At 42.5% G+C, this 9,054-nt stretch overlaps 1 long non-coding RNA gene across 1 annotated transcript in view; it reads left to right on the top strand.

Annotated features, from left to right (window-relative positions):
• LOC135188220 (uncharacterized) overlaps window positions 1-8,413 on the top strand; it is a 10,838-nt gene extending 2,425 nt beyond the window's left edge. Inside the window, exons 2-3 of the long non-coding RNA XR_010307614.1 lie at window positions 7,294-7,377; window positions 7,885-8,413. This is a non-coding gene — a long non-coding RNA (uncharacterized LOC135188220). The remainder of the gene's footprint in view (window positions 1-7,293; window positions 7,378-7,884) is intronic.
• Window positions 8,414-9,054: the final 641 nt, after the last annotated feature.

Here is a 9,054-nt window from a genome sequence, read left to right on the forward strand (position 1 = left end):
ATGAGCTCTGCCCTGAGTATCCCCTTCTGCAGGCTGCACACCCCCATCTCCCTCAACCTCTCCTCACAGGGCTGTGTTCCATGCCTCTCACCAGCTTCATCACCCTTTTAGGACACATTCCAATATCTCAACACTGCAATGTATATCCTTTCTTACACTTAAGCTTAGCTACCATGCTGCATGGCAAAAGGTAACCCTGCACTGACCTTGAAATGGTCACCGAATCCACTGGGTTGATTTAAAGATCTGCTATAAAATGTATGCTCATTTAAGGTACAGTTTAGCTAAACCAGGCAGCTCTCAGGACCTTCACTCTTTCCTGAAAGAGTTCATCACACTGGAAAATGGGGGTTGTTATTAATCACTAATATTCTTCCCTTAATATGCACATCAACTACCATTTAATGGTAATAGGAGGTACATTAGCTCCACAAGGAAAGAGTGGCCCTCCAACTTATCAAACCCTATCTTCAAACTCATCCCAATAAGCATGGATGGGGGGAGGGGGGGTGTCTAGGATGACAGTTTGATGCAGTGTTGATGTGGGGTGGTCAGAAACCTCTCTTTAAACTCATCCCAATAACCATGGATGGGGGAGAGTTCCATGATGACAGCTTGATGCAGTGTTGAAGTGGGGTGGTCAGAAACCTTTTTTTTTTCCTCTTCTCTTTGAAATGCAATGCAAATAAACAAACAAGCCCATTACTTACATTGTATTAGTCAGTGTGAATCACTTATTTGGCACACAATATGTATTCCTGCATCCAATTGGAAGTGATGCCCTTTGAATGCTAATTTAGGCACCCGCACGTACAAGGACGTAAATCGTCTCTGATGTTCCTGGTACTTGCATTATCTCAACACCTAAAAGCTCACATATCCAAGCTGGGAACCCTGTCACACTGGTATGTGTAGAAACACGTGCACTCACACCCCAAGGAGGCCCAAAATAACTCAGAAGCTATCACAGATGAGACTTAATCTTTCTCCTCATTTACATACACTAAACCAGGAACAAGGACAGGGAGAAAAAAACCACCCTGGGATAATGAAAGTGTCATGGGCAGATTATTTAACTGTAAAATATTACATGCTTCACCATGAAGAAATTCACCAGTTTTTTTTCTTATTACATGATGGAAGGATAGAACAGAAACAGCAGAGAGTCACAACAGTGGTTAATAAGCTTTTGTGCTCCTCTGCAGCTCCAAAGTGTTTGATGCCTCTGCAATATGAAACAAAAGATCTTTGGCTGCCAGTTAAGATCTCTATTACCTTAGCACTGTGGAGTTGTCATCTACCTATTTGCTTAGCACTGTGGAGTTGTCATCTACCTATTTGCTTAGCACTGTGGAGTTGTCATCTACCAACCTGTTAAAAATGTTTTGCAACAGGTCAAAAAATAGCTAGGTGTAAAAATCATAATGAAGATATCTTAGCTAGTGTATAGATTCACCTACAGGGCAGAGCATGGCAGCCATGGTTTTCCTACTGCTGTTAAAAGAACAGCAGCTCTCTATTTAAGAATCAAAATGTGAAGTATATATGAAATATAAGTGACCTCGTTGATGTCTACAACTACCTGAAGGGAGGTTGTGGCCAGGTAGAGGTTGGTCTCTTCTGCCAGGCAAGCAGCAACAGAAGAAGGGGACACAGTCTCAAGCTGTGCCAGGGCTGGTCTAGGCTGGATGTTAGGAGGAAGTTGTTGGCAGAGAGAGTGATTGGCATTGGAATGGGCTGCCCAGGGAGGTGGTGGAGGCACCATCCCTGGAGGTCTTTAAGCAAAGCCTGGATGAAGCACTTAGTGCCATGGTCTGGTTGACTGGACAGGGCTGGGTGCTAGGTTGGCCTGGATGATGTTGGAGGTCTCTTCCAGCCTGGTTGATTCTGTGATTCTAAGTATGACAAGTTATGCTTTCTCTATCACTCTTGGAGCCTGATGGATCTGGGAGAAAACATTGTGATCTCAGTGTGAGGCACCACCTGAATACAAAAGGGAAGACAATTGTGTATGCAGTGGGGAACTGAGGCATGATAGTGTCAAATCTGTTGATCTGCTAATATATATCTCTTTAAATACATATATATAATATTTCTCTGCCTTTCTCTCAGCAGGAGGCTTGTTCAGACAATTTAAATGTGATTTTCTCTATCTGTCTTCTGTACTTTCCCTTAAAAATGCAATGTGTTCTGGAGTGCTTTGTCTGCTCAACTTTCAAATGACTACCAGCACTCTCACTGGAAGTCTTTTCTCATCCCCAGCTCAGTTTCCTTCTCGCAGCTGGTCATAAAACTTCCCATCAAGCTCAAGAAAATGCTTATGTGCAGGAATGTTAGACAGATGTTCTTTTGCATTTGAAATGAATTTGCAGCCATTTTTACATCAGAGTGAATCTTTCCTGTGCAAGAAAAATATACAAAATGAGTATCTTTCCTAACTGACCACTTAACCAGTCCTGGATTTATAGAACCATAGAATCAGCCAGGTAGGAAGAGATCTCCAACATCATCCAGTCCAACCTAGCACCCAGCCCTGGCCAATCAACCAGACCATGGCACTAAGTGCCTCATCCAGGCTTTGCTTAAAGACCTCCAGGGATGGTGACTCCACCACCTCCCTGGGCAGCCCATTCCAATGCCAATCACTCTCTCTGCCAACAACTTCCTCCTAACATCCAGCCTAGACCTCCCCCAGCACAACTTGAGACTGTGTCCCCTTGTTCTGCTGCTGCTTGCCTGGGAGAAAAGACCAACCACGAAGTTCTTTTTCATAGTTCTCTTACAAACTAACTTAAACCTCTGGGTTTTATTTCTCTGGGGCTTGGTTTTGTTTCTTCCCCCTCCCCCCCCCTTTTTTTTTTTTCTGGAAGGGCATTTAAAAACATACATAGAATGCTAACAAACATGAATTGGCTTCTCTTGAGGTAAATATTAAATGTCATAAAAATGTTGGGAGTTGGTCTCTTCTCCCAGGCAAGCAGCAACAGAACAAGGGGACAGAGTCCCAAGTTGTGCTGGGGGAAGTCTAGGCTGGATGTCAGGAGGAAGTTGTTGGCAGAGAGAGTGATTGGCATTGGAATGGGCTGCCCAGGGAGGTGGTGGAGTCACCATCCCTGGAGGTGTTGAAGCAAAGCCTGGATGAGGCACTTAGTGCCATGGTCTGGTTGATTGGCCAGGGCTGGGTGCTAGGTTGGACTGGACAATCTTGGAGGTCTCTTCCAACCTAATTGATTCTATGGCCTAGTTGATTGGTTAGGGCTGGGTGCTAGCTTGGACTGGATGATCTTGGAGGTCTCTTCCAACTGGTTGATTCTGTGACTTCACTAAGAAGCTGCAAGGTAACAGTAATTGTTGTCTGGGGTGGGCTGAGATAAGAAGTCAGGATCGGATTAAAATCTGTAGTGATTCATTGACCACAGAAAATTTAACAAGTCTAAAAGAAGAGTGTCTGCCCTCTTAAAACTGCCAAAAATGCAGAGCACCTGATTGTGTTTGTGTATTTGCCAGGTATTCCCACATAGGAAAAGCTGTGGGGCAGGGGGGACTTGGTTGCCAGGTATGATCTCATAGTCAGGACAGTGAAACAAACCCTTGTCATTTAGTTAGCCATCTGGAACTCTCTCTCTGTAGCTCAAAGGACTCCAAATAATCCAAGAGATCTTTTTCTATCAGTCAGCTCCTGTTGGAAAAATAACCAGGGAGGCAATCATGACCACTTTATGGAGATTTTGATTAGGAGAAGAAACTAAATTCACCAGCTAAATGCTGCATTACAAATTATCCCCCCGGGATCCAATTCAGAATGCTGTTCCACTGCCAAATTCTGGATTGTTTTTCTATCCTTCTTTGGCCATTCACCAGTCTGGCACATAACAACACATTGGAAGTACATTTCCTAGGGCTTCCCCAGTATAAGTTCAATGGTTAGCAGTTGCTCTTTCATGTTGTTCTTCCAACCAACCTGCTCCAGCCTAGTTTTCCTCAAGAAAGGTGGCTTCTTTCATAATGCATAAGGCATAAAGACTTTTGTGGCTCACTTCAGGGCTCAAGAGGGAGATTATTCCAGCTACCCATATCTAAAGTCTGTGCTCAAGTGCATAGGTCAGAGAATTCTCCAGCCAACAGCTAATACAGCTTGTTGTGCTTTCTGAGATTTCTGGTTTAGGAACACAGTTCTTGTAATACAAGTCTGTGGCCATAGAAAGAAATAGGCTCTGTACATCACATTTGAAACACAGTGTCCTTTGTCTTCCTCCTAAATTGTAGCAGGAATATATAGTGGAGTGCTCAGCTTGTCCTTTTTTTCTAGATCTATATGCTCTGAGGCATTGAACTGAAGTTACTTCTGTCTCAGATCAAAGTCATTTCACTTAGAAACTCAGGTTGAGCTTGAAGGCACAGTCTCTTAAGTGAAGGTCAATGGTTTATCCATTACAGCACCCAACCTCAAATTATTTTTGCAATTAGTAATATTTATATCTGTTTTTATAGTGCAAAAGAATGAAGAAAAGATAGTCAGCATTTTCAAGAAATACAAGTTAAAGGTGCCCTATCATTTAAAATGATATATCATGTTAGGAAGGAAACTTAAAAGCTGGCATATGCAATCTAAAATTAAATACAGATTTTGAATTTCAGGCTGTGAAGCTAAAAAGATCAAAGGAAACTCTTTACAGTTCTTTGGAATTTGGTATTATACTTCCCGGGAGGTCATTTACTCCCATAATTTAGTCTGACTTATTTTGGCTTCAGTTCCATTAAAAGTATGTAGCAAAAAGAGAGTCTCTTTTTACTTTAATTTTTAACTGCAACCTGTCAGTTAAAGGGGAAGAAAAGAAAAAAAGGAGAAGGAAAAAGTGTCTGGAAGAGGATGATCTACAGAAGTACTAATGGCTTTCAAATCTTTTGACTTCTTGAGCCTGATTTGGGTAGAAATTTATCTGAGAAGATTGTATTTTAACCCTTTTGACTATTCCTGGCCACACTTTTATTGAAAGGAGACATTCATTGCCTTGAACACATTCTACCACTCCCCCAATAATATCTGTTTTGGTGGCAGTGCCTTCCCTTGGTGACAAATTAATGAACCACCGAGAGAGTGATTTGGTGTTGGAATGGGCTGCCCAGGGAGGTAGTAGAGTTGCTGTCCCTGGAGGTGTTCAAGAGAAGACTGGATGAGACACTTAGTGCCATGGTCTAGATGAATGGATAGGGCTGGGGGATAGGTTGGACTGGATGAGCTTGGAGCTCTCTTCCAACCTGGTTGATTCTATGACTGGACAGTTGATTGGATAGATTGGACTGGATGATCTTGGATGTCTCTTCCAACTTGGTTGATTCTATGATTGGATAGATTGGACTGGATGATCTTGGAGATTTCTTCCAACCTGATTGATTCTATGTTTAAGGTTCCTGTAGCAAGTGTGCTAGTTTGAGCCTAGCTGGGATGTTTTAGTGAGAGGAATTGGATTCTAGGCTGTGAAAAGGAAAGAATGGTGATGTCTACTGCACTCATAGGCTTGCTGAGAGGATCAAAAACATAAATATAGATAAAAGAGTTGTGCTCTGGCTGCATACACTTCTCTCTCTCTAACCTGTCTAGTTAATCCAGGGCTCTGGCCTGTGAATATCCTGGATCTGTCTTTACCATTGGGAAAACTGAGGCTCTTGGTGTTCCATTAGAGTAGGAGTTGAGTAATGATGGTCTACTGTAGAGTGATGAGGGTCTACTGTATACTAATAATTTCCCAGCAAGATACATGCTTGAAAATATCTTCCTATGATTAATGTTTCTGAAAACATAGCTGTTTTCATCTGACACAACCAAATCATAGAATGGTTTAGGCTGGAAGGGAACTCAGAGATCATCTGGTTCCAACTACCTGCATAGGCAGGGAAACCTCCCACTAGAATTGGTCTCTCAAGGCTTCATCCAACCTGTCCTTGAACACCTCCAGGGAGGGAGCATCCAGAGCCTCCCTGGGCAACCTGTGCCAGTGTCTCACCACCCTCACTGGAAAGAACTCTTTCATAGAAGCAGTCAGAGTTGGAAGGGACCACAAGGATCATCTAGTTCCAACTCCCCTGCCATGGGCAAATGGATTAGAAATGTTACAAATGTGTTCTTGCAGTAGAAGGAGTAGTGGCAGCAGAGAAGTTAATTCTCCTCTTTTCATGCAGGTATCTCCTTAGAAGAGAAGTGATTAAAGGAGTTTCTTTTTTTGGCATAAAAGTGTTTTTCTAATCTTGTTGAAGTGCCTAAAATGTGTTTGAAGAGTCAGATAAAAGAGTGGACTTCTTATTTAATGAGCTACCTCTTATATCTTCCAGTGTTTATTTTGCTCTGTCATTGAAACATTATTTTCTTAGAATGTCTTTTCTCTCACCACTAACACTAGATAATAGTAATGCAAGACACTTAGGATGAGTTTTAGTGTTGTTTACAAAAAAGTAACTCTCTCCCCAACTTGTGCAACAGCACAGGAACACTTCTCATTTATTTTTTCATGTTAAGCATACCTTAATTCTTCAGGGACACTTAGGAATTTGCCTTGCTTTTTCTCAGCAAGTTAACTACCAGGCTCAGGGTATCTAGAATCATAGAATCAACCAGGTTGGAAGAGACCTCCAAGATCCAGTCCAACCTAGCACCCAGCCCTGTCCAGTCAACTAGACCATGGCCTCATCCAGTCAATTCTCGAGCACCTCCATGGACAGCAACTCCACCACCTCCCTGGGCAGCCCATTCCAATGGCAAATCACTCTAGTAGCAATTAGCCTATTCCTGACAACTGTGGCACCCAATATTATCATGCTAATTTACCAGCAACTGGAACCTGATCCCCCAAATCTTATTTTAGTAATTCTCAGTTCTCACTCCCTCCCCCTCCTTTCTTTTGTTTTGCCTTTTTATTAAATGTGATTAATAAAAATATATCTTTTTAAGTATTAAATATTTGAGCCTAGGAGAAAATGATTTGCATAATTAATAAAGAATCACTTAGTTTAAATCACAAATAACAGAATCATAGAATCAACCAGGTTGGAAGAGACCTCCAAGATCAGCCAGGCCAACCTATCCCCCAGCTTTATCTTCCCCCATCCATGCTAGAAGGAAGAAAAACCTTCACCTCTAGTCAAGGAAATGTCTAGCTAAAAAGACTAACATTGTACAGTGCTGCAAATGTTCTCTGCTGGTATTAGATCCTTTGGTGGAAAATTAGGTGCAGCCCTAGGTTGTTTATTGAACTAAAGGCATACATCTGCTAAAGACAACTCTCTGTTCTTACAAAGGTATCGACTGCTTCTATCATCATAGGATTTCCCACTACGCTTTACCACTGGGGAAGGAATAGATCCAAAGCAAAGAAAGAAAAGGTGTCTGAGCACATGCAGAACTTCCCTGAACAGCAGTGGCTTTTTGTGCTTCTACTATCTATTATGACTCAAAGGAAACCCAAAGGCAGAGCCGATTGTATGCAAAATGTGATCTAGCTGTGATCTCCAAGGACCCAGTTGGCAGCTCAGTAGTATGTATTATTCCCTGGACTCCTGTGTCTGCAGAGTCCTGCCTACAGCTGGACCTCTGTCTCTGCACTGTCCTGCCTACACCTGGCCCTCTAAATGGGATGGCCTTCCTTCATGAAGCACACAATAGCTTCATAGGTTAAAATGGCCACAAGGAAATTCCGCTCCAGCGTGGAATTCGCTTATAAATGTAGCACCTTAACAAAATCTCTAATTGCACCTACTCCTCACAGAAATAGTTAGGCCCTGCATTAAGTCTGCTCTTCTCATCCATTGAGATTATCCATGTTAAATATTTCCCTTTTTACTATTCCTCTGTCCTCTTCCTCTAAACGCAGCTGCCCTCTCTTTCCCCAGAAATTGCAAGAGTTGGAAGGCGCAGCAGTCCAGCTTCAGTCTCCATTGAGATCAAACCTAAAGGAATGGACCCATCTCTATTCAAAATGAATTTCCTTTATACAAAAAACACAAAGGAAACTGAAGCTACATTTCTAAATACTGAAAAGCAAAGCATAAAAGGTGACTTTTCCCTTAAAGTGTTCTATGTCAACGTCATTTAGTGCTTTGGCAAATCCCAGGATATTCTAGGATGAGTAGTTTAGGGTAGCAAGCCATGCACATACCTTTTCATTAGCCCTTTATTTTCACATAGAGGCCTGCAGAAATTCCAGTCCTGTGAACCCTCACAGGGGGATGGAGGAAACAGAAAAGATCTTGTTAAAACTGGCCTTCTCCAAAGACTGTTTTATTTCTTTTCTTCTTCTTTTTTTTAAGTACTCTAAGAAAAAGGGAAACCAGGTTTAGCTGAATATGTCCTTGCCAGGCCAACTTCCAGTATTTTCCTGTGTTTGGCAAGGGAGTCAGTCAGTTGTGATGTTGCTTCCTAATTGCCTCTGGGTAGAATGGATGAAAGCAATCTGAAATTTTGGATTAAATGACTTCTGTATGTGGGTAGATCTTGTGAGATCAGAATCTGGCTGGTGCTGGTCTCTTCTCGTAGGTAATTGGAGACAGAACAATGGAGAATGGCCTCAAGGTGAGACTGGAGAGGTTTAGATTGGACATTAGGAAGAAGATTTTCATGGAGAGAGTGGTCAGGGACTGGAGTGAGCTGCGCAGGAAGGTGGTTGAGTTGCAAATCATGGGTGTGTTTCTTAGGGATATGGCTTAAGGTGAATCTTGTAGAGTTGGGTTGTAGGTTGGACTTGGTGATCCTGAGGGGTTTTGCCAACCTGGATGTTTCTGTGATTCTGTATCATATAAGGTAAGGCATCTGTCATAGAATCATAGAATCAAGCAGGTTGGAGGAGACCTCCAAGATCACACAGTAAAACCTATCACCCAACCCTGACCAATAAACTAGCCTATGACACCAAGTGCCTCATCCAGTCTTTTCTTGAACACCTCCCTGGGCAGCCCATTCCAATGCCAATCACTCTCTCTGCCAACAACTTCCTCCTAATATCCAGCCTAGACCTCCCCCAGCACAACCTGAGACTGTGTCCCCTTGTTCTGTTGCTGCTTGCC

The sequence above is a fragment of the Pogoniulus pusillus genome, chromosome 2, assembly GCF_015220805.1.
Source record: "Pogoniulus pusillus isolate bPogPus1 chromosome 2, bPogPus1.pri, whole genome shotgun sequence".
NCBI lineage: Eukaryota > Metazoa > Chordata > Aves > Piciformes > Lybiidae > Pogoniulus > Pogoniulus pusillus.